This window comes from Sturnus vulgaris, chromosome 5 (genome assembly GCF_052056855.1).
Source record: "Sturnus vulgaris isolate bStuVul1 chromosome 5, bStuVul1.hap1, whole genome shotgun sequence".
Taxonomy (NCBI): Eukaryota; Metazoa; Chordata; class Aves; order Passeriformes; family Sturnidae; genus Sturnus; species Sturnus vulgaris.
The window spans coordinates 30,765,285-30,791,214 of NC_142247.1; the positions used below are offsets into that span (position 1 = coordinate 30,765,285).

Sequence of the window (25,930 nt, forward strand, 5' to 3'; positions counted from 1 at the left end):
TTCCTCCACCTCCCCTGTTTCTCGGGAGAAGGGACAGCCAGGCTGACTCTGCTGCAGCCTGGCCGGCAGCAAAGCTGGGCTCGGCAGCCCTGGCCTGGGTCACCTCAGGGATGCAGCTTGCAGCAGAGCAGGAGTGGGCATCATGCTACCGGGAGTGGGGCATGGAGGGGAGGATTCCCCCTCCCTCCTCATCTCGCAGATATTTTAGGGATTCTAATTCCCCACAGACAATGGTGGCCTCCATTTCCTAGCCAGGTATCTCCTCTGAATACCCAGCCCAGCCTGCCACAGCTTTTGGGGTGATGGGCATGCTCTTTGTCACTGATTATCTGCTATCCCCTGGTGCTCCTTCTCAACTGAAAGGGATATTTTCCTACTGGAGACAGTGTGTTTCATAAGCTGGGAACGCCATGTGCCCTGCACAGGCAGTGAAGGGGCCCTGTGCCGAGCCTGACCCATTTTGGGGTGCAAAGCTCTTGGGAGCACCTGAAAGGCCTGCTGCTGCCTGGGGCTGCCCTCAGTGTCCCTTTCCTCAGCTCCTCTGCAGGGAAAGCAGGAAGATCAGCTGCACTATTTCCATGCCATGTCTCTGTGCTGCTGTGGTGTGGGGATAGGAGGGGAGTGGGAGCAGCTGTTTCTCCCAGTGCCTGGGCAGGCCCAAACGTGCTGCCAGTCCTCAAGAAGCACGAACGTGCCTGGAGATGCCTCTCCCTAAAATAGACCCTAAAGAAATGAGCTGCTGGCAAAGTAGTGGGTAACCTCAGAGGAGTGGATTTTAAAGGGGAGGTCTGGGAGTTAGCAACCTGCCAGGCTGTAGTTTCAGGCTCTGCACAGACTCTGGCAGAGACCAGAGTTTTTTCTGAGTTTCTCTGAGGGGAAGGGACTGGCAGGGTCCGTGCTACTGTGCAGCCCCAACAGTGGTGCTGGTGTGGTGTCCCCTGAAGGAGGTGATGGGTTGCTCCCCTCCTGCCAAGGTCCCACCTGGTGATGCTGACAAGGAGGGCACATCTTCCACTGCATCTTCCAGTGCATCTCTCTGCTGCCACTGCACGACCCTGCCATCAGTTTTCTGCATCTGCAGTTTCTCAATGCCTCCTGACCCACTACTCCAATACCTACCCTTCTACACAAACTGCTGCCTTCAGCTTCACTTTGGTGCCTCTTGCTTTTTTTCTTCCTTCTCTGGGGTGTCCTGAGCCCTGCTTTTTCCTCTTTCAGCACCCGTTCCTCACTTCTCCTCCTTTGTGACCACCATGCTGGGCAGGAACAGCTTTGGTTAGCCTTGGGAAGGGCTGATGCTGCCCAGTGGGGTTGTTTCTGGATGCTGGTGCCAGCTGATGATACTGTGAAGTGATCTTTTCCCCTGTGGTTCACACCCTTTGGTGCGCGCGCGTGTGTGTTGCGGGTGACAAGTGACCATGGTGTTGTTGATGTGTGGCTCCTCCTCTTGGCTGGAGCCTGGCAGGGAGTGTGTCCATGCAGTCACTCTCAGTGTCATTGTTGGAGGGTTTGCAGAAAGCAAGCTCTTCCCATTTGGAGCCTCCAAAGTAATTTGGCATTGGTTAAATTCCTCTGTCCTCTCAGGACATGGCTTTGGCACTGACTCGGGGTGGACAAGACAATAAATCCAGCTCTAGGGACCTTGGTGCTGGGTTAAAACTGCTGCAGCTACATGGTAGAAAATGCTGATCCAGTATGACTTCACTCTGCTGTTTGAGATTTGCTTAGAAAAGAATGTTGGCTTAACTCTGTACTGGCAAGATTTATGTTGTGTTGGGTATTATCTGTCTGCACAACCCTGTCTTGGTGCTGGCCCGAGTGTTGTTTGTGTGCCACATCTGGCACGTGCTCCGGATCGTGCGTGCTATGGCTAATCTGACAGATGTAATTGCACGCTGCAGCCAGCCTGGTTCAGTCCCTCCTGTCAGGCAAGCCAGTCTGAAAGAGGGTTAAATTACAGTCTGGGAGCAAGCCATGTCCCACTCCAGGCAGATGCTGGAGAGGATGGCATTCTTTGGGAGGAGGGCAGGCATCATGCTGAAGAGGAAGAGGAAGGGGAGGGAAGCATTGTCTCAGCAGGAGGATGTTGTTCTCCAGCCCTGACCACGCCACAGGTCAGCACACAGGTCCCAGGAGAGGCATTATCATTCCTCATAGGACCATGTTGGCAGAAAATCGGGTTGCACCATGGACAGAGGCTGAGCCAGCCCCACTGGAGGCAGGTGCTCGTTTGGGACAGAGTATGAGTGCAAACTCTCACTGTTACTCTGCAGGGACTTTTTCCAGGTCTGTCACTCAGGTGCTTGTCTTGCTGAGGGAGGTAATTTTGTTTGTGCTGAAGGGCCAAAGGGCAGGAAGGTGGGGAGGGGTGATTTGCCTCATGCTTTTGTGTGGATGTGTGCAAGTCTCTGGTGATTAGGAGGAGAATTTGTTCACCAGGTTTAGCAGTTTGAAGTCACTTTTACTATAAATCCCAGCAAAATGAGCTTTTGGAGGTTAAAGTCAAGAGGTGACACTGTCTACCAAACCTTGTTGCTAAGGGTCCTAATCCTAGCAAACGCTCACTCTGGTCACCATTCTGTACCACAGTTTCCCCTACCTTTCCGTGGAACAGGCAGCAGCCAGTGGGAGAGGGGGGTGTTGAGGAATAGGGATGTGAAGGAGCAAGGCTTCAGGCTGCACAGAGGGATGCAGTGGGGAAAGGGAGGTTCAGCCTGTGGACTCTGCTGACATGGCTGAGGGCTGTCATTCGCAGGGGGCTGGATGCTGGACAAGAATCTGTAATGACCAGGGGGCTGCTTGCCAGGGCCGAGGCAGCGATTCTCTCAAGCCTCTGTTTGTTTGGGAAGAGAAAGGGAGTTTGTGGCTTGTCACTTAGGAAACAGAGTAGAGATTCAGTGGAGAAGGACAGGCTTCTTGGCTGGGCCTCCCCGAGCAGCCGTGCCACGTGTCTGTGTGTGTCAGGGGACTGAGGGGACCCTGGTACAGGCCATGACTGGCAGCTGGCCATCCCCAGCCCCCGTCATTTCACCTCCCCCTTGTACCCTCTGCATATCCACTGCCAAGCAGCTGAGGACAGCCCTGAGACACACACACATGGCAGACCAGTGCATGTGAAGAGAGGGAGACAAGTTAAAAGCCTTGCTAGAAGAGCAGCTAGATGGGATTCGTGCTACCTCCCTGCCTGGTTTATGCCCTGTGCAGTAGAACAACATCTGTGTGAGTGTCCACGTTGCTTCATTCCAGCCCAAACAGGCACCTGCAGCAGGGCTGTGTCTGGTGTGTGGGGAGTCTTGTTGGGCTAAGTCAAGGCATGAAGAAGACCTCTTTCTCCTCCAGGTTCCCTCTCTGTCTCGGCCCAGTGTGAGCCCTCTCTTGCTTCGTGGAGGTGGAGACCTGTAGGCAGTGGAGGGAGGTGTTGCAGAGGGAAAGGGGAATCCAAGACACTCAGAGTATGGAGGGGATTCAGACATTGAGATGAGAAAGAGGGAGCACTTGAGAGAAAAAGGACAGAAGCAGCAAGGGAAAAAAGGGGTGGAGACAGAGGCAGAAAAAGAGCAGCGTGTCCCTGCAGTGACAAAGTGGTATGGAAGTATCTTATATTGATATTGCAGACTATAGTTTGGCCTGACCACATTTGTGGCAGGGATGTGGTTTCAAAAGCATTGTGGCAGGAGGACCAGCTCTGCACAGTAAACTGCTCATCTTCTATCCACCTCCTTAATCAAGGGAACAGCCAGCCTGTGATTGTCCTGCTTTGAGATGCCTTCTCCTTGTGCACTTTTGTCTGCTCCTGATATGGTCTCTGATGGCTGAGAAACCCCTCCTCATGTCCTCTGTTCTCCTGGCCCTCGCCCCACGGAGCCAGAGGAAGTGAATGTGCTGCCCAGCACTGCTGAGAATTGCCTTGCTGTGTACTGGAGGGATGTTGGTGAGGTCTTAGAGGGAGGCACAGACTTGCCTTTAGATGGCTCCCCAGAAAAACTTATGGCCACATTACCCCACATAAGCAGTGTCTGCAGGGAATGAATTCAACAATCTACACAATTTTTTTCTACAAATTTTTCTATATTTTTTTCTATAATTGCCCCATCAACATATCCCACAAGAACTGAACAGCAGCAATTAGATAAGAGAGATTTATGGAAATTTCTCTTCTTCTTTTACTAAATAAATACTTGAGTACATGTCCATCAGGTAAGGTAGGTATGCCAGGTATATCACAGATTTCATACAGATGTTCTCAGTGTCACTTTTGATGGGAGTGTGATGGTTTCCAGAAGCTGGAATGCCAGTGTTGGCTGGGAGGCAGGCTGACAGGTGAACATGTATCCACAGCTGGTCGTGTGTTCACTGTGACATAAACCTGTGGGTGCTTCTATTCTATCTCAAGCTTTCTCCCTGACTCCCTGTTTTAGGACCAGTGGAAGGTGTGGCTTAAAGTGAGTGGCACATCAGGGCCACTGGGCTCTACCCTGATCCTGCCATGCCTTTTAAAGACAGCCAGCATGGTGAAATCTATCGAGAACCAGTCTTGCACAAAAGGAGAAACACTCATATAATGGGGCTACTTATTTGAGTTCTTCAGCATTGCCCATTACATTTCATGTCTTGAGGCTGATGCAGTTGAAAGGCAATCACTGGAGCTAACAGCCCAGCAATGTTCTGCTCACCTTCTGATTTACTTCCTTTCATCCTTGCTGGGTTTCATCTCCTCCCAGGTTCATGCATCTCCCAGCATTGAGGTCACTTTCTTTTCATCACACCTTAGGCTGTATATAATCAAGCTAGCACTGTTCCTGCCCTGAATCTTCTAGGGTCAAGAGGGAAATCACTATTCAGCAAGAGACCCAAACAAATGAGCAAAACTAGCCTGGTTGGTCAGAACAGGGTGGATGTTATCCAAGAAAACTCGCATTGATCAATTCCAGTCACCTCCTGTGCTTAAAGTGACTCAGTATCTCCATTTTTAGGATGTTGCTGGGGAGCTGAATTCTCATATTATTTCTCTTGTATCAGCTGTCCCTACCAACAGCATTTGTGAGATTCTTTTCCTATATTTGCTTAGATGAGGATCTGTTGGAAAATATGCTGGTAGAATAATGGTGCTGGGACAAAGCAACTCATAAAAAACCACAAACCCAGTGAAAAAAAAACAACCCAACAACTATGAAACCTCCGCCCCCCTTTCCCTGAACAATAAGTTATCAAGTCCAGATGGTTAAATCCGAGAGTTTGGAAGGAGCTTAAGTGATTGAGCTGCTAACAGAAATATGCAATCTCTTGTGAAAAAAAATAAAAAAGCGACTGATTCAGGGAATTGGAGAAGACCAAATGTTGTACCTATATTTAAAAAAAGGCTTCAGTGATGATCTAGGGAATTAAAGATCAGTAGGCTTTGCATCTGTATCTGGTAAACTGGTGGGAATGATAATTAAAAAGCAGTGCTTGAAGACATCTGGAAGATTGTGGTCTGATAGGGCCTATCCAGTGTGGGTTCAGCAGGGGAAAACTTCATCATGCTAATCTCCTACAACTTTTTGAATGTGTCAATAATGCAGTGGATAAAGGAGAACCAAGTGAAATAACGTATTTAGACTTCCAAAAGGCTTTTGAAAGATCCTGCACTTGAGCTGCTAAAGAAGCTAAGCAGTCAGTGAGAGACAAAATATTGACATAGATCAAAAACTGAGTAGGAGACTGAAAGAATGAGGAGATTAAACAGCCAAGTTTCACCATGGCAAAAGGTTAATGTGGCCTCCAGGTTCTCTTCTAAATCCCTTGTGATTTACCTTATTGTTTAATGAATTGGAAAGGTAGGAGGAGAGATACACTATATGGAAATTAGCAGATGAGACAAAATTATTATGTTGGCTGTGGACAGAAAGGGCTGTGGGAAATGCCTGGGAAAGAGAACTAAGTGAAAAGAATGCACTGTGCTCTGGTGAATGAAACTGAATGTTGGTATGTTCCAAGTAATGTGTGTTGCAGGGCAGACTCAGAACTCTTTAGATACCCAAAAGGTCCTGAATCAAGAGTATCAGCCAAATGAAAGTGAAGGTGAATGTCTTTGCAGAGCTCTGCCCCATGCTGTGATGCCCTTGAGCAGGCAAATCAGCTGTTTGGATGCAGAGGTAGTGGGGAGAGAGGGCTCTGGAAGAGCTCTTGGTACACCTGCAGTGCTGCTTCATTTGGAATTGCAAGCCAAACCCAGGTCAGCCTGTTTCTGAAGGGATGCTGGAGAACTGAAGGGCCTCTGAGGTGAGACAGAAAGCCTGTGAACACCCCCAAGTGAAGATATGGAGGAGACAGGGGGTGTTGGTGTCAGCAGACTGGGAGTGTATGGTGGTAGGAAATTAAATAATGAAACATATATCTGTCCTTCCTTTCCTCATCACCTAGGAGTGAAGGAATGTAGAGTGAAATTAAAATGTATGGGATTCATATTTGCAGTATTGAACTGTGGAGGTCTAAGATATGAGAATTTGTCAAGTCCAAGAATTTAGAGAGGTTCATAGTGGACTTGTGTATTTTGTGGAGAACAAGAGTACCCCAATGAGCTTTAGCTTAGGATGATCCCAACTTTGGAGCCTGAACCTGCAGGTTCAGTCTTCAGAGCCTATATTAGCCTGCAACTCATAGTGGCAAATAAGAAAATTGAGACAGGAGTACATTGTCCCTCATTTGTCTGCTTTGATGTTTTTCCACCTTTTCTCCCTCGAATTCCAGTCATGTTTTTCCTGAGAGCCAGTGTGGACATTTCTCTGACCTGGAATAGTTGTTCCCTTGTGCACATCTTACCTGCTGGGACATGAGAAGGGAAATTCTGTTCATGTTTAATCACGTTGAAGTCCATAGTACGAAGAATTTTCATCCTCTGAGTTTGAACTCAATTCTGGGGAAAACCAAACCCCAGCCCTGCCACAGAAAAGGTGTAAACCCACCTAAACTCTTGATATTGCCTCAGATCAGAAACCTAACCTGCAAAGTTCCCAGACCTTCCTGGGAGATTGCCCATGCTTCCATCTTCTGCCTGAACTATGGATGCAGGACTTAGTGCCAGGATAACAGGGTATCCAGCAAACCTTCCAATTTCCAAGCCAAGCTGGAGCCCAGAATTAGAAATCTGCTGGGGCTGAAGGGAGAAGAGAAATCCCTGAGCCTATGGAAATCCTGAAACCTTATTTGTTTACTTCCTCCTCTCTTCAATGTAAGGACCTGAGTGTACAAACATATCTTCCCTGTCCAACAGCATTCCCTACCCAGGAGCATGGTCCCAGTTCTTGTTTAGGTTTTTTGGTTTGGTTTGGGTTTTTTGTTTTTTTTTTTGAGTCCATGATATAGGATGCTGAAATCTTCAGCAGCTTGGCTAACTTAGCCTTTTTTATTTTTAGCTATTTGTGTGTAGCTACAAATGCATGTGTAACTAGACACAAATGCCAGACTCTTTGTAAGAATGTCTCCATCCTGGACAGCCCATGAAGTGTAAGCAGAATGATTGCTTGCATAGGGAAATGTTTTTAACCCAGATAAAAACCACTGGGGATCGTCTTTGCATGCTGCTCTTTGCTGGATCTCTGTGAGCTCTCTTGAATTCTTAGAGCTGTGATTTGTTTTGGTGGGTAGCTTGGAGCTGCACCCACCACAGCTGATGCGGATAGAGGGGGAGCAGCCAGACTTGTGGCCCAGTGCCAAGAGACCTGGGGTCAGTATCACACCTTTCCACGTGGTTAAAAGTTCCTGTGAGGCCAGAGGGAACTTTGGCAGTGTATCAAAGCTGACATCACCACAGTCCCTGCAAACCTCTGGGGTAGAAGCAACATCTTCAACACCTCTCCTGGAATCCAGGAGCTGGGGACTGTGGGGGCTGAGAGACACTGACGTCACCCAGCTGTGTGCCAGCAACCCCAAGGCTTTGGAGATGGCTTGATCATCACTACTCTATTATAGCACCTAAAAAGACCTCTGGGATCAAAAGATGATTGCATCTCTCTGCTCTATTACAGCAGCCAATGAACCTCCAGGGCCAAAGGATAAATGCACCATCGCTGGAGTATTACAGCATTTAGAAACCTCACTCACTGACTCACAGCTGTCTGACCCCTCCACCACAACCACTTTCAATTTGTCTCGGCACCCAGCCACCTTCTCTACTGAGGTGTAGCTGGATAATCCTTGTGCTTTTACAGTGCCTGCCTGTGTGCAGCACTGAGGTGAGACCACAATATCTTCTCACTTATTTTGGTACAGAGGAGCACTGGTGTTGTGATGCATTTGCCAGACCTTTGCTCTATGAATGCAGCAAAACAGCACTGAAACGAACCACTTCCCTTTAACACAGCATCTGTGAACCTCTGGTGCTGCTTTGCCATGGCAGGTGATCTGCTCTTGCCTGGTACAGGGAGGGGGCTCTTCTCAGACTGTTAGAGGTGTTTCAGGAGACAGCTCAGCCCCTAGCAAGGGCCGTGTTGTACCAGCAACTCGAGCTTACTAATGGCAAGGAAGATACTTTGAACGTCTGGTCAGTGATCCTGGCGTTTAGAAAGCGTGAATTAATTTCTCAGACACCCTAGAGAGGTGGAGTTCTGTCATGTTATGAACCTGACTTGTAGATTCCGGGGAAAATCCTAAAAGCTTTTGGTAATAGAGGTTTTAGTGAGTTTAATGCCGATGGAATTAAAAGTCTCTAGGCGCTCGTTGTGAATGGATTTACATCGGGGAGATTAGAAAAGGGAAAACATTATTGGTGTCCAGGAAACTCAGGAGAGCAGCTGTCAGCTGGTTGAGATGGAAAGTTCCCCAGTGGGCAGGTGCCCTGGCAGCCAGGCAATGCACACACACACCCTGTGGGGCTGGCTCACAGGCTGGGGACATGTCCCAGGGCCACTGTGGGCTCGTCACATGTGAACATTCACAATAGGATGTTGGCACTCGCCAGTTTTATGGGCACACTAAATATGATTTAACAGAGGAATGGTCTCTTCATTTTGGCTGGCACCTCTTGCACAAAGACTTGTGTGCCTCAATCAGGTGCTGCTGGCCTTTCCCAGCATGTTCATTACTGTTCACTCCTGCTGAGGAGCATGGAGAAGAAATACCTGCCCTCCTCCCTGTGTACAGACACACCACTCTGTGCAGAGCAGTCTCTCCTTCGTGGATAGGTCTTTTACAGCCCCCTTTCTTCCCAGCAGAAAAGCACCTGGTGTGTAGCTGTGAAATGTAACAATGAAGCACAGTTAAAGTGAACACTGAGCAGAATCCTTATGGAATAATTTTGTGAGGTTTAATAATTTCATAGTAAATTTTGGCCAACTCACAAAATCCACCATTTTCAACCTGTCTGGGAGGCCTGGGGAGACATATCTATATTGGCCAACCTCTGTTCCTTTTTCCCAGGCCTCAGTGTTTGCCACTGCTGGAGGAAGCATCCTGGAGGCAGATGGTCCTTCCCTGTGCCCTGAGACAAGTAAGGCATGATCCTGAAGGGTTTGGCCTTTCTTGGACTTCCCTGCAGAGGCTGGGTTGCTAAGGCTGTGCTCTTTACTCAAGGATCAGAGAGGCAACAGAAGAAAAGACACCAAGAGACCTATGGGGAGAATGAGAAAGGTTACAGCCTTAAGTACATGAGCTGGTTATACCCCTCTTGGGAAGGCTCCAAGAAATGCTGTTCCCCTTGTTAGTTCTCCCCAAAGTCCTTATCACTTGTTGGTGCACCTTTTTGAGAGCAAAGATCAGGGTTCATCCACCCTGGCCTTCTTTTTAAGTGGTACATCGTCAAGCTGAGGACTCAATTCAAATCCAAATTTTGAAGATCTCTATTTCCTCTGTCACACAGGGAACTTGCTGGACAATTAGGCTTTATTAAAGCAGGGAGCTCCCTGCCCCAGGGAAGACGGGCAGACAGGAGAGCTTGTGCCTTGCTAGGACATGCAGGTAATAACCTGACTTTATCAACTGAGTTCCCACAGTCAAGCCAAGAGCAGAGTTATGATTTCTTTGTACACTTTTCCTCCCTGTCCACAACACAGAGCAGGGTGCTGGGATTCATGACATTCCTTTTCTTCCTGCACAGCATGGATCACTGCCTGTTGACTCTGGGGGTCTGGGTGAGAGGGAAAAGCTTCTGGAGTGGTTGATATGCCCTCAAAACAAGGTGTTGGATGTTGAATACCAGGCGCAGGGCAGATACCATGTCTCTAGTGCCCTTCCCAGTGAGGGGGTTGGTGCCACCAGGGTGTCTGTCCACACACAGGGAGGAAATGGGAGAGAGGAAACAGCTCAGAAAGAGAGTGAGCGGTCTCACTGCCTCCCCAGGTGGCCCTTCTTGTGCTGGCAAGAGGTGGTGGGAGTGCAGGGAGTCAGGGAAGGAATAAAGGGAGGGGAGATGCTCTATTGGCAGGCTGGCACCCCTCAAAGTGGTGGCGAGCCAGAAAGCATTGTGGTAGTCAGCCCTTGGCCCTGGGCTCACCTGCATCAGATGGGAAATGCAGCTTGGAGAGAAGGGAGGTTTTAAGTAAAGAATAGAAACAAAAAAATTAATACTGTGACTGGAGCTATGGCAATGTGCGGTGAGCGCTCAGCAGTGATGTTTCTGCAGGAACTGGAGCTGCCCCTGGAGCTGTGCCTAATCTGTGGTGGGAAGGGGAGAAATCTCTTGCTGTGATCACTGCCTGCTCTGGCACTCCTGATGATACACTTGTCCTGCAAATGAGTTACATCTGAGCTGCTGGACATGCAGGCACCTGCCTTTTAGATGGGTGCAGAGCCAGGCTGGGCTCACTTCTGCTCAGGCTGCATCAGCACTGACAGGACCTGTGGATAGCAGCAAGGATTCCACTCTGGAATCCACTTTGCAACTGGCACTGCAGAAATGTTTTTGTTCTTACTGCATCCTATGTGAAAGAGCTTCTATCCCATGATCACCTTTCTTGAGGCATCTCTGTTTCTGTCAATTTATCCACAAGTACAAAGAGAACATGGGTGCAAGTGTCCCCCCCGTGCCAGACAGCCGTGTTGGCTGTTGTGATCAGCTGGTTCAGGCAGGATGTGTTCAACCCCTCTAAAAAGTAGTCATTGTCTATTCCCAGGCAGAACAGTGCTTCTGGAGGACATCTAGCACAACTAACTCATCATGACAACCAGCAGCAACTTCAGGCTGCTTTCAGAGAGCTGTTTGTGGAATCACCTCAGCCCTTTAGCACAAGATGTGCACTTGCAGCAAGCCCTGCCACTACAGAAGAGAGAGGCTTCTGTTTCCTGCAGGTCGTGTGTCCCTGGCAAAGGCTAGCCCATGACTAACGTGTTCAACGCTGACAGGTCAGCGTGAGATGGGAGAAGGAGGGTCTTTATCTCGGTGGGATCACTGAGAGCAAATGGGCTTTGCAGCAGTAAGGATGTGATGAAGCCATCAGCTGCAAAAGACTGCATGCGGTCTTAAGGCTCGAGATGGGGGGAGGCTCATAAACATACGAAGGGGCACACTCACTACTTTCCTGGAGATGGGAAAAGTTATTTGGTGGCAGTCCCCAGGATTTTCAGGATCTGTCAGTTGCTTTCTGGTGATGAGAAAACATGGCATGCTCCTGTTGGGACGGACTAGCAGCGATTCCTAGCCCTTCATTTGCATGATTAGCAGTGTTTTATGCTGTTTTTTCAGGGACTGTCCTGTGTGTGTGAAACTGTAGCTTTGTCACAGAGCACTGGGCTGAAGAAAGTGTAGTGGAGGCTGAGTGCACCTGTGATTTATGGGAAGATTACAACCTTGCCTGCAAAGCCACGTGGATGTCAGCATGGTTTATATTATCTGCACCACGGTGGCACCTTACATTCTCACAACACGCAGAGGGTGAGAAGGGCCAGACTTTTCAGAGGGAGCTGCCTCTGGGCATTGCTATTTTTTACTTCATCCTTGGAGTTGGTGAGCCTGGTAGTGTTGCAGAGTGATATGTATGAAGAAACCTGACACCAAGCTGGAGGACCTATGAGGCTGTATCATGATATAGCCAACAAAGTGATCTGCTTGCTGTTGCTTTGATGTGATCATATGACAGTTTGATGCTTTATTCAAAGCACTGGTTAGAACTTCCTTACCCTTCTTTCCCAAGCACTTCGAGGCCAACTAATTTATTAATAAATTAGAGGGATTAAAATAAACAGTGCTTTGAAAATCATTAGGCATCCCAAATGTCTGGAAACAAACAGCAGTTGAAGTAAAAATACAGAATGCAAATAGGCTAAGAACTGGGCCATAAAATATTGTATCCTAGCCCCAGGACAACTTTGGAAAGAAAACCTGTGGTTTTTTTCCCTTGTCTCTTTGGGTTGGGACAGAGAAAATAGTATTGGGGTTCTGTGAATGAGGAATGGTCCCTGCCCCAATTCCTGCAGTACTGGATGCAGAACAGAGATGTGGGGAGATGAGGCCACAAGCACCAGCCACGGGGCTGGAGCTAAGGCAAGATCTGAAGGCTACAGACTGGGGACCATCTGGGTGAGCAGCTGTCCTAGGCAGCTCCTTCTGCTACTCTTGGTCCTGACCCTCACCCTCCAGGCACTGCATACCCAATTCTTTCCTCCTCTCAGCTCACTGCCTTTCTCACTCCAGCTCCTCTTTCCCTCTCTGAAGACTCAGGGACTGACACAGCCAATTCCTGCAGCACCCAGCTCATCTTCCCTCAGTGGTACCAAAGCTGAGCCCCTGCATTGGTGGCTACATAAGCAGGAATTCTGGCTGTTTCCAGAGCAATGAGAGACCACGTTACACAATGACCTTTCCTCTTTCTACGTCCTGACTGGGGTGATGCATTTATTGTTGCCAGCTGCCTTTTTCTTGTCAATCCATGCCAATTCACAGACACGCTGTAACATCACTGTCCCAGTGAGGAAACACAGTCCCCAAGGACATCACAAAGGGTACAAACAGTGGATGAGGCTATGGGTGATTATCTGATTGCTGTGGTGCTCTGGGTGATGTTTATATGGGGATTAGCTGGAAAAGGAAGGGTTTGAAAAATGCATCAGAGCAACATACATGTCTTTGATGTGTTTAAAAACTGGTGTGGTCCTGCTTAGGAAGTGGAAGTAATGAGGGCAATCAGTCTTGGCTCAGTAGGATGAATTTTAGGCCAGAGAAATGTGAAGTAAACACAACTGACTGATGTTCTTCCTGCCCAGCAGAGAACAAGGAGATCCAGTTTTCCAGGCAGTTGTTGGAGGTCCTGTGCTGGTGAAGAGATATTCACCACCTTCAAGACTGACTCCTATCCATACTTGGAGAAGACTGTGTATTTGTGAGGAGGAGCAGGGGTTCAGCTGTGAGAAGTCTGTCTGATTCAGGAATTGCCTGGACCATCTTGAGTTTCTCTTGCATGACAGACTTCTCAGGCATCACTGGCCAGGGAGAAAGCAGTCAGACAATGAAAGAAAGCTGGCCTAGGAAAAGGCAGAGCCTGTCTGATAATTGAATACTTCTCCCTGCCTGGCCACCATGCTGCGAGTGGAAGGCATCATGAGGCCAAGTGCCTGCCGCTGCCAAGGGACTTTTCACCTCCACACAGCTACTGAGATTTCTAAGCCAGGCTGTATAGGACAATGCTGTCATGTTAGTAATGGTATAACTCTCTTAGCAGTCTACCGGTGTGACAGAGCCACAAAGAGAACAGTGTAGGCTGAATATGCACTCATGCTTGCTAAGCCTGTAATCCCAGCTTTGATTTTCTCTCCCTCTTTTCATGTTTTTCGTTTTTATTATTTTTCTTTTTTTTTAATAATAAGTTCAAACTTAATAGGAGTGATTCACTAGTTGCCTGTTTATCTGTCTTTGGCATGGTGTCCAATTGGGATTGCACAGGGCAGAAGGGTGAGGTGTGGGGGGAGAAGGAAGAACTGGGAGATGAAGGGGGAAGCTGGAGAGTGTTCCTGTTTCCTCTCTCCATGGAAACTAAGGCTGATGTCTTTCTGTGAACCTGCATATCTTGACTGTTTTTTCCCCAATGGTCAGAAGGGGCTGGTGATCAGCTGTTCTCCCATTTGATTTAGGTCTTTTATGGGTTTCCTTGTAAAGGCTCAGCAGCTGTTAGCCGCTGGTGGGAAGTGTTTAGTGGTCTGTGGGATGGGTGGAGGCAGCACACATGAGTGCCCTGAACTTGTCTGGCCTGTGCAGTGGTTGTTATGCTTGGATGGGGCAAAGGTCAGTGATGGAGCTAAGCTCTTCCAAGGCTGTGTCTTGCAACTGCCTCTGACACTGTGCTTGTACCTCCTTAAGGCTGATCTATTTTCTCTGCAGATCCCAGCAGACCCCAGATGTTTCTCAGCCCAGGCAGTTGCAAACCTGCTGTAGGGCTGATTCTAGCACCATAATGTGTTTTGCATCCAACCCCCTTTTGATTCTGCCTGTCTAGGAACGTGACCACCTCTTCTCACAAATCACTTGGACTAGGCAGCAAGATTCACCATTGGGCAGTAGTAAGAAAAACCAGGGAATTTCTGGATATGCATGTGAAAACTGTTGCCCAAGAGCAGCTCTTAAGAACTGCCTTGCACTGTCCTTCTTGCTCTGGGCAGTCACTGGCCTCAGTCACACCTCAGCCAGTTTCACCCCAGGTGCTTCTTCCAGGATGAGCCTCCTCCCTCCTTGTCTCCAGTGGCAGGCACAGCCCTGCTGAACTGCTCTGGGCTGCAGGTGGCCGTGCTTGTGACACTGAACATGGGAGACATGGAGCAGGTCATCCGGAATAAGCAGTTAAATGCGGGCTGGTGCATAGGAGGACAGTGAACAGGAGAGGGCAGAAAGGTTAGAAAAACTAACTTTAGTTTAAGTGAAACTAAACAATTGTGGAGAAGCATTAAAGTAGTACTGAAAGCCTTCTGCTTCACCTTGGTTAAATAACGTGTACTTGTGGTTCCCCGTGGCAGGACTGGTCCTGACTCCCAAAGAGCTGTGTCCAGGTGTGTGTGGTGCTGAGACTGCCCGGCATAGAGAAGACAACTCTGTCTGAAACCAAGGGAAGCTGTAGGGCATTCTGGCAGCTTGTGGGGTGGTAAGTGATGGCAGGCACCATGCTGTTGAGCAGGATCAGCGAAACACTGCTCATCTCTCAAGCCGTCTGCTTCTTTTGCTTTTTGTGAGCCTCTTCTCACTTCTTTTCATGTGCTCATATCACCTCTCTTTTCTTTCCCTCACTTTCTCTCTCTGTGTTGTGCATGGCCCAGTGACTATAATCCATGATAACCCTCTATTCTCTCTTTTCTCTTCCTCACCACCTTTCTCACTCATCCTTTCTTCGTGTCTCTCACTAACACTCTGTTGCTCTCCCTGCCAGTTTATTCTTCTCTTTCCTCCCACACTCTGTCCCCGTTTCATCAATCTCAGCACAGTCCTGTTTTTCACCAGAGCTGCTGTTTCATGTTTACTCCGGTGGAGGGGATAGCCAGGCGTGAGGGTAAGGGTATCAGGTTTCCGACCTTCCTACAAGAGAGTTGAACTGAGACCTTTGATGACCATGGTGAGTCACGTCACCCGTTCCATGGCCTGGCTCCTTTCCTTTGACACTCAGCTATGAGTGGATCTGCAATGCTTAGAGGTTGTAAGGCCAAGGTCTGTGAAGCTCCGGGATGTGGGCTAGAGCTGTTTGGGTGCCTGTGCAGTTTTTGTTTGTTTCTGGTGTCCAGCTAAGCCCTTGTGCCCAGACTGACAGGATGGAGGCACGTTCCTAGCCCTGCCCGTTGTCCTGTTCACAAACTTTCATATGAAATAACCCTATGGGATGAAGCTGACAAGGCTCAGCTATGGAGTTTTGAGCTGCAGTGACCCGGAGCTTTGTCCCTGCAAATCCCTGGAGACTAACAGCAACTCCTGTTACTATAGGTGCTACTTTTGTAATCACACCAATTTGCCTCCCCAGTTCCACCTTTTTCTTCTTTTCTTCCTCTCTGCTATGCTGCTTTTCCACCTTTGCACACTGGAGCCTGCTTTGCCTGCTGGCTGCTGAGGGCTGGCCCGGAGCTGCCAGATGCTTGCACCTTCTCAGCTCTCACGGGTAGGAGTTGCTATGGGAAACAGCGAGAAAGAAAAAGTGCCTTCCCCAGCGGCACTAGGAGCCAGAAGTCTTCCATTGAGTGGAGAACACCCCCCTCTTGTGCTTCTTCCTCCCCTCAGCCCCCCTTTAGAGAGCACTCTGCAGAAAGCCGCCTTTGAAGCCCCTTAATTAGTGTCCCGTGTGTCCTGAACGGAGCCCTTCATTACCACCAGCAAGAGGCATAAATTGGCATGTGTTTCAGGTTTGGGCTCAGTGCCAGAATCTTGTTCCAGTCCCCTCCCTCCAAACCTCTCCAGCTTCCCCCCTTCTCGACACACGTGTGCACACACACATTCTCTCACCAAAAAAGACACACATGCATGCCCAAGGACCCTGCCAAAAAAAAGATGTCCCCTTTCCATCAGCCTACATTTCAGAGAAAAAAAGAGACAATGACAGAGGTCGCTGTGTTCCCTGCTTCCCCACGGCTTGCTCTTGGCTCTGCTGACCCTTCAGCATATGCAACTGCAGGTTGGGGGTCATTATCAGCCCCAGAGTATCTCTCACAGCCTGTGGATGTGCTCAGAGGGTGCTAATTAGTGAGAGAAGGGCTGATTAGGTTAGAAATGAAGTGTTTATTTTATCTTCCCCCTTTTTTTTTTTTTTGTATGTGTATGTGTGTAAAAATAGTGAGGCCAGATGGAGTTTCAGGAATAATGGGAGAAAAGGCAGCCAGGAGTCAAGAGGGGGTGAATCTGTATCCTGCCTCACCTCTCCTGCACAGCCCGGGTGGACAGGCATTCTGCAAATCCACAGCATTCCTGCAGCAGACCAGCAGCCACCACACATTCCCTGTGGCTGTCCTTGTTGGGATTGAGCTGGACATCTCCTGTCTGCACAATATTATTATTATATGCAATATAGAAGCTTTTCATACTCTTTTCATACCTCTCATCTCCATCACCTCATCTTTTCCAACTCAACCTTAGTGCTGTTAGCAGCAGCCAACAGGTTACTGGCATCACCAGCCTTTCAGTGACACCCCTTGTCTTTGCTGGTGTCTCACCCCAAGTGTGCTGTCCTCACAGAGGAATCCTGCTTCACAGGCTCTTGCTCTGCCACACTCAGGAAATTCTGCCTATCTCTGCCATGGACTTTGTCCCTCCTTTACAAAAGTTGCAATGGAGGAACCCCAAAGCTGATTTGGAGTCTGATTTCCAGGAACTCCAAATTCTCCATGCCTGAGAAAACCATGTCCTTGTCCTGTTACCAGGCCATTCTTGCCTGCACCTATGCTACCTTCAGCCTGTTATGGACTGTGGGACAGAGAAGAACAGATCGTGGTATGGCTGAATAGCAACTTTGTCTTTCTATGAGGCTATTCTGTGCTTCCAGCACTGCAGGGAGAAGCTTTGGGGTCATGAGGGGCAGTTGAAAAATAATTTCCTTCCTTCCACTTAACCTAAAGTAGGTCTCTGGGGCCAATATTTCAGATGCAGTGGACATGGAGCCTTTCTCCAGAGTCCAGTGTTTAGGTTGAGGATACTCAGGTTCCAGCAGCCTGGAGGAGAGGGAGTGAAAGAGGCTGTATTTAACTGTGCTCTACAACTTGCTTTCTGGGGTGGGAATTGTGCTGGCAGACTCATGAGTTCGCACAGCTGGAGGCTGGTGTCTGCAGCAGGCCAATTTATGTGACCTGAGGGCTCACTCTGATGTTGGCAATGAAGGCCACCTCTCCCAACTGGGGATATGACTGTTGAGAAAGGTCTGAGTTTGTTTTGTTGATCAGCTTGGGGAGTGTGTGTGTGTGGGGAGGTAAGAACTTGTCACTACAATGTGCTGGAGGAGTATTTGCGGGGAGGAGTATTTGCTCAGTAACCAATGGGGGAATTGTGATGCCTTAGAATCACAGCTGAGTGGGATATGGGATATGTGGGTCTGACAGCAGAGGAGATTCTCCTGCTGACACCAGGGGGACCCTAGACTCTTAGCTGCATTTCAGAACCCAAGCACAAAGTTTCTGGTGTACAGGGACTTTGTGCCTATGAAATAAGAAGTCCGGCTTCTTTTAAGGGTGGGAGAGCAGCTGGGGACCCCCAGCTCCAGGGGTGTACTTGTGGTGGGAAGAAAGGCCACATGTGTGTGCTGGTGTTCCTTGAGCTGTGTGCTGTCAGTAGGACTGCATGCATGACTGTTTGGCTATTGCATGAGAGGAGGGTGTATTTGGGTACAATTCAGACCTCATTCCCTTTTCATCACAACGGTGCTTTTTTACCATGTGGCTCCTGCAACAGCCAAACAAACAAACAAACAAACATACACACACATGGGAATCCAAACTCCCTATTACCACCACATTGCAGATGCAGCCTGGTTTGGCCTGTATTTCTCCCGTTGCCACAGCAACGGTAAGCCAGGGAGTAAATCAGAATATCCTCTCCGGTGCTCAACACCCCCATATGGCAAAATAAATGACAGTGTGGAAAGCCAGGTCTGTCTCCCCTACCTCTCCTTCCCAACTCCAGTTCAGCAGAGACCCTCCAGAGACCTCTCATATGCCTGTCAGACCCCAAGGAGATCACAAGCTTCCTCCACAGGGGATGAGGGAACACCACTTCTGCTGTGACCAGCAATCTCCCTTATTTCCTCCTCCAGTTGCTGTGTCTCCCATGGAGGGTGATTAGGCCTGAATCAGTGTTCACTGTTCATGGACTCAGCTCAGCTGGCTTTTAACGAGTCCCATCAGCTCCACTAAGGACCAAACAGCATCCAAGCCAGGCTTAGCAACCTGCTTCTTGCTTCAGCAAACTCTGCTTACAGCTGGGAGAAACAGAGCCTTTGGAGAGGAGCAAAGCAATCAAAGCACATTTAGGACCAGGACTTCTGTCCAGCTGAGCTCAGAAATATGCTCACTGGGACAGCTGCCAAAAGGGCTCCACCAGCTACGCTTTGTGTTGGCCTTGGGCACTTCCAAAGTCAGCAATGTGCTCAAGAGAGAGATCTGTCTGCCCAGAAAGAAGAGTCCTTGGGAGGAGAGGAGGGACACTGCCCCTGAGAACTGGAGTGGTGCAGTCCCCTGGAAGCAGGGGAGAAACTGGACTCGCATTTTCTACAGCAGCACTTTCTATGTACATCCTAGGTTGGATAATTCTAGGGGCTACTAAAGCCCTGGAGGATGACCTGCATCCCCTTTTATTCCAGCAGCCGATTAGAGGGTATCTGTCACTTACGCCTCCTCCAGCTTTGGCTGTGACTTCCTTCATTAGGAATTTCACTCTGTTCTTTGGCTGGATTTCCCCTGAGAATCCGATTTATGGCTCCCCAGTGATTGCTAATGTGTAAATACCATGTGCTTCAGTATAGCAATGTGAATGCCCCAGTGCATTGGAAATGTTAACCCTTCAGAAGATCCTCTGCCTTGCTGCCTTGTTTGACAGGGAGAATCCCAGCCTGGGATCATGGGTCTGGCTCTAGGCATGCTTGCAGATCAGTGCTGGTGGGTGGGCCCATAGGCCTCCTCAGGTTTCTGTGAAGGGGAAAAGATGAGGCAGGAGCAGCCCAAAGAAAAGGCAAAAAGGACCATTTCATGATTAAATGCTAGAGCACAGCAGCAGTGTAAAAATATACATATATCACAAGCCTTAATTAACATAGGCAAAGGGAAAAGGAGAAAAAAAGCCACTTTTTAAAGGTTTCACAGAGACTATAAACTGGCAGCACAGAAAAAAAATGTAATACATGCAAATTAATGGCATAAATTTAGGGTTACTTAACTTCACAAATGTTAACAAGCTCATAAAAAAAAAGTTATTCTTTCTCAGTTTCCTGTCGCTGTTTGTTTAATTCTCTCTCGCTCTCTTTTTTAACTCTGTTGAGAGGATTATGTTTTCAGTATATTCCTCCTAAATTAATTCTGCCTCTCTCTCTTCCTTCTCTCTCCCTCCCTCGTCTCTGTCTCTTTCTCTGTACCTTCCTCTGTCTGCTTGCCTTCCTTCCCTGCCTATCTATCATATTCTTAATGTCCCCATCATCATAGTATCTACTCTTGGATACAGTACTGTCTCATTTCTCTCCCTATTTCCTTGCCTGGCTCTCCCCCGTTCACACCTCACCCTTCTTCACAGCTCTCAGCCTGCTCCCCTCTTCTGTTTTTTTTTTTTAATTGGTTTAGATTTTTCCTGGGTTTTTGTTGGGTTTGTTTGTTTTTTTGGTTTGTTGGGGTTTTTTTTTGTTTGTTTGGTTTGGTTTTTTGGGGGTCTTGGTTTTTTGGTGGTGGTGGTTTTGTTTTTTTGTTTGTTTTGTTTGATTTGGTTTGGTTTTGTTTGGTTTTGTTTGGTTTTGTTTGGTTTTGTTTGTTTTTTTTTCCTGTAGCAGTCTAGCAGTCAGTATAACTCCAGCCTGGTAATGCTATACGCAACACTGCCAATTTCCAAACATGCATTTTTTTTTTCCCTGCCACTGGCAGACAAAGAAGGCGAGGAGCAAATTTAGTGGTCTCGGGCTGAACTGCTGGTTTCCCAAGCGTTTGAGTGGCTGTTTGTGCTGCAGGGTGCGTGGCTGGAGGCAGAGGTGCGGGTGCGTGGGCAGGCTGGGCTGGTACACCACAGCCCCACTTTGAAACAGCTGTCACAGCTCCCCCGACACCATCCCTTTATTCCAGGCTCTGCCTCCGCACAATGGTGGATAATAAAGGGCATGGCAGCTCCTTGCTGAGCCTGGGAAGTCATGAGCCCCTGAGGTCACCGTGTCTCTGCTTCCCGCGTGTTTCTTGCTTTGCTTACAGATAAAACTAAGTTTAGAAAACTCAGGCAATTGCCAGTTTAGCTCTGCCAAAACTCATTTCTCCGGAAAGAGGACATATGCCTTTTGTTCTGCTTCTTTTAAAGATACCAAGGACACCCCAAGTTGCATTACTTGTGACGTAACTTGTCCTGTCCGTGATGCTACAGCGTTCTGTTCTTAGGCTCTTGTTCTCATTTCTTAAAGAGAGGATGGGTAAAAAAAAAAAAATATTTTGACTTATGGACCAGACTGAGTCATAGGAAGACATCATTAAAAAAAAGAGGGGGTGGATATCATCATTTTTGGCCACAAGCCATCCTTGGAGCTTTCAAAGTCGCCTGTAAATATTACTGCCAGCTCTGTTTCAGTATCAGAGACAGCAGTCCTGGCCAATAGCTTTTCTCCTTATGTGGCCCAATTCAGTATTTCAGAATTTTGGAGAGAAGAGGGGGAAGCCAGTGTTTTATTCAACATAGCAATCTCAGGAACAGGGAGGTGAAATTACAAGCTGGAGTCCCCAGGCAGCAGTGAAAATAAGAAAATCCAAACAAGCAAAGGAAAAAAAAATGGAAAAAACCAAATTTCTCAGAGCAAGAGGAAGGATGTTGGTGAATGGGTAACAGAGGTTAGGAAGAGGAAGCACAGAGGGAGAATCTGTTGTGTTTGGAAGATGTGGGAACCATCAACACAGATGTTGCAGAAGAAAGCAATTGAGAAGCTGAATGGGACTTGCATGGGTTTACAGTTGGGTGCATGCTTAAGTGTGTTGCTAAATGGAGACCTGAATGAGTGAGAACAAGAAATAATCATGCGGGAGTCCCCATGCAGAATCAGTCTCTGTCCAGATTGACATCACAGGCTTTCCCACTGATATAAATCATTGCTTTTCCTGGGTAGAAAATGAGTCAGGGTGACTCCGGAGCTTAGGGTTTGGCCTATGCAGATTAGGAGGAGTAGTAAGGAATAAATAAAATATGGAATATGCAAGGGTGACTAAGGACTCAAAGAGAAGCAAAGAACTGTGGGGGAAGAAAAAGGGCCACAGTGAGGAACAAGGAGGGGCTGCCAGAATGCTTTCTAGGGCTACCCGGAGAGAGATTTAAGGGGGTAAGCATGATTCCCTGGCCATGAAGTACCTATTACGTGGGTAAGTGGGTAAGACATTTACGTGCCTGTATTAGCTGAGTAATGCTCTTTTTTTTTTTTTTTTTTTTTTTTTTTTTTTTTTTTTTGGTCCTTTCAGCCTGGAAACAGTCTGAAGCAAAGATTGTTTCTCACTGAAAATATTTTCAGCAGCTATGAAATCAGAGGCCAAATAACAATTGCGGCCTCCATGTACTCTGCTACTGACAGCATCGAAAGAAGCAGAGCAGAGAATAGGTGGGGAAATAAGATGGAGAACTGACTGGACTGAGCAAGAACAAAGGAAAGGGTGGGGTGTTTTTTAAATTGAGCTGTTCCCTATTTTTGATTGCATCATAACTTCAATTAGCTTTGGCCTACATAATTAAAATGGAGGATGTCAAAGTACCAGGAGGAAAAAGTATTTTCCTGGGTTATCTGCACAAATCATCTGTTTGCTGCACAGCTGCTGTAGGAAATGCAACGCCATGAGTAGACATATATAATTGTAGAGATGGGGAATGAATAAATGTGTTTCAAAGAACAAGGAGAATTCTAAATGTCAGCAAAGGGGTATATGACTCACTCATTGGGAAAATACTATTATTGGATACGTAAGTAGGACTGTACAAAGCACTCAGAGGAGGGATGCTACTAGAAAAAAGAAGAATTAATAAATGGAGGTAACATTTGGGTAAGTGACAGTGGATGAATGAAGAGATGTGCTATAAGTGCCATGAGCTATTACAGGGCCTGGAGTGAAAGCAGAGAAAATGTGGGGTTGAGGATGGCAAAGGATGAAAAGAGAGAGATCACGGACGATGAGGCGATGCATTGCTGGAGACTGCTGAAATACAATGGAATGGATAAGTGTTTGTTATAAAAAAAACTACTTGGCTTTTGGCAGAATAATGGTGACAAAGAGTTTCTGTTCTACCCAGTTGGGATTAAGAAAATAAATGAGGTGGAACTCCATGGGAGGAGAGGAAATGGCTGTGCTGAGGAGGCAGGAGGAGGCTGGGACCCAGCTGAAACTGGCTTCTGCAGAGGAGTGTTGGGCTGTGATGGACATGTCATATGGAGGGATCCTTCCCTGTTTTTGAAAAGGAAAAAATGATGTTTAAATGTAACAGATGATATTGTATCGATTACAGACATGGCTGAAATAAGCAGTGCAGGCCCAAGGCATTTTGTGTGAGTTCAAGCCAGGCATTGAGAATAATTAACTAATTGTCCTGGTGCAGTCAACAACAAAGTTGCAGACTTCTTGAGTCCAGAACATAATGAACTTGAAACCTTTCAGTTGCCAAATCCTGGACGCCATTCCAAGAGACCCATCCCACATGTCTGGCTGGTCATCCTCACAGCCTGAAACGCTGTGTTGCTGGCACAGCCCAAGCAGAGACCGAGGAGTCCAGGCACTTCTGTGAATGGATCAGTCCCGTTTACAGCTAGGGCCAGGGGATCTCTAGTCTCGGAGGAGGAGATTTCCAGAGCCTCTAATTTGGGTCCAGCTGGGAGCAGTTCTTATTTTGATTTTGAAACCCTGAATCCCCAGCAAGCTGCTTTTCTGGCTGCCTTGGGTTGATTGAGTCGGTAGAGAGACAGATGTAGGTGGATAATGGGAAAGGGGGTGGTAAGTGGCAGAGCTATTGCCTGAGTGAGAGGGAAGGATGCCGTGTAAGTACTGCCAGTCCCCATTCAGTGAGCAAGTGGTGAGTCAGGGGCAGATACTGAGTCAGCAAGAAGGCGGACGGGTAGTGGGTGGGTAGAGCACCCTGGCTAACAGTGCAAACCACTCAGCTGCACCGTTGCACTCAGCTCCCTGTGGCAAAGTTGCATGCAATGGTTCAGGCTATTGCATCCCAGTTTCTCCCCTCCCCTCTCCTCCCCATGAAATTCACTGGGCTGCTTTTCTGAACCAATGGGGCTTCAGAGAGGGCCCTTGACCATTGCCTCTGGTGGGCATGTATTTTCCTCGCGTATTTATGAGCCTACTTGCAAGCACTGCTTTTCTGTGAGGTGTGGTAGTAAAAGAAGGGAAATGAAAACAGCTGATGAAGGCAGAGAGAGCCCTTCAGCCTGTCTCACCTCAAAGATACTGCTCATGCAGTCAGGGAGCTGGTGGAATGTAGGAAGGGAGAGAGAGAAAAGAAAGAAAGAAAAATAGATATGAGGTAGAAATGAGAGTGAGAGAGAGAAAATATTTGAGAGATGAAAAGAAATTACCATACGGCAGGATCCTGTTATTCAACCTAATTTTCAAAGGACTGCAGCTGTCGCACTGAGATAATCTGTTAATTATAACAGTCATTGTGTTTTGGCAATGGAAGAAAAAACCAGGGTCTAAACAAGGCAAGGTAGTGGGGAAAAGAGAGGGGAGGCACGGTTGTGTCAAAATGCATGTCAGATGTTAGCTTGAAATATAGGTGGGCGAGCCGGCCGGGAGGAGGGTCCCCCCTCAGCGGGCTGAGCTGTGCTGCTGCCTGCGGGTGGAGGATGGAAAGAAGGTGGAAGCATCCGTGTGGAAACATAACGCCCTGCCCAGTGTGAGGCTATTCCTCTTGCTGAATCCAGGCATGCATTGACCAGAGCAAGAGCTTTGAGGGGCTGAGGGTCTCACTGCCAGTGAGGGAATCTCTCTAAGGTGGCCACCCAGGACAAGGTTGGCTGGAAGGCAAGAGAATGTTGAAGGATGCTTGAATGCTGATGTCTGTACCCTGTAGGAATTTGCAGGTGTCCTACACAGGACAAATGGCTGCCTGTGCATGTCAGGAAGTGATTGCTACTCCAGGACATATGTGATTCCTTAGGCTCTGGGTCCCCCCTGTAAGCGACTGTAGTGAGCAGTAATTCGAGGACCGTGCCCTTTTCCTGCCCTACCTGCAGGGTAGCATGTTTGGAGGCACTCTGAACTGGCACTGCTAGGTTGCTGGGGATGCTTTTAGCATCCAGAAATACTGGAGTTATGTTTGGTTTGAGTGAGGGCATTTCTTAAATAGCTTACTGCTGTTCATAGACAGACTGGTGAGAGCCAGGGCTTGTTGAAGGAAAAAGGACACCAAGACCAGCACAGGACAGCAGAGGAGGTATCGCAATGACCCTGAGGAATAGGAGGTCTTTGCAGTGACAGCACATACTGCCCAAGGATTTCTCCTTATTTCATGCTGGACATGCTGCATGGGAGCACACAACAGCACCAGTGCTCCCACCCTGCCTGCCAAATGCTCCCAGAGCCCCCACTCCTGGCCTGTTACCTGCAGCAGCTCACACACACGCTCATACAGAGCTGCCATTCCTGTGCCTTTACCCCTCAAAACCTCACAGACAGCAGAGGTCATTCCTTGTCCCGTAGAGCAGCCCCTCCACACGTGCACACGCACATGCACAGAGCCTGCCCTCACACCCCGCTCCCTACAGTGACTCACATCAGGGGACACACACTGAAGGAGTGTTCCCACCCCTTCCCTACAGCCTCTCTCCCAAACACACACTGGCTGTCTCCATGATCCCTGCACGCCCACATGCAGCCTGCACTCCCACCCCGTCCCCTGCAGCGCCTCTCACACAGCCGAGCACTCCCACCCCTTTCTCCGCGGTGCCTGCTTCATGCCAGCACACACGCACACACACATAAACTCACGAACAGCCTTTGCCTGGCTCTCCATGGCAATTCCTCCCTCCCCAGGAGCCACCACTGATTCTCTGCTTCACAGATGACTAAACCACATCCACCCCCAGCCCACACATCCACCCCATCACCTACAGCGACTCCTCCGCACACACACCCCCTCCACCTCGCACCCCTGGAGCCGACAGAGCCACTTCTTTCTCTACAGTGACTCACATCCATTCCAGTGCACCAAGCATAGCCAGTCTTGCTGTCAACTCCCTATGGCAGATCCCTACAGAGAGTCACACAGACCCCATGCTCCCTCCCCATGGCCAGCAGGAATTATTTCTAAGCCTTTCTACCGCCTCCTATCTGGGCTCATGGAATGACAAGGGGA

The 25,930-nt window shown here is 48.3% G+C and overlaps 1 long non-coding RNA gene across 2 annotated transcripts in view; it reads left to right on the plus strand.

The window, feature by feature from the left end:
- The window catches only part of LOC148223644 (uncharacterized), a 49,159-nt gene that overhangs the window by 17,205 nt on the left and 6,024 nt on the right, over positions 1-25,930 (plus strand). The gene's annotated exons all lie outside the window — the stretch shown is intronic.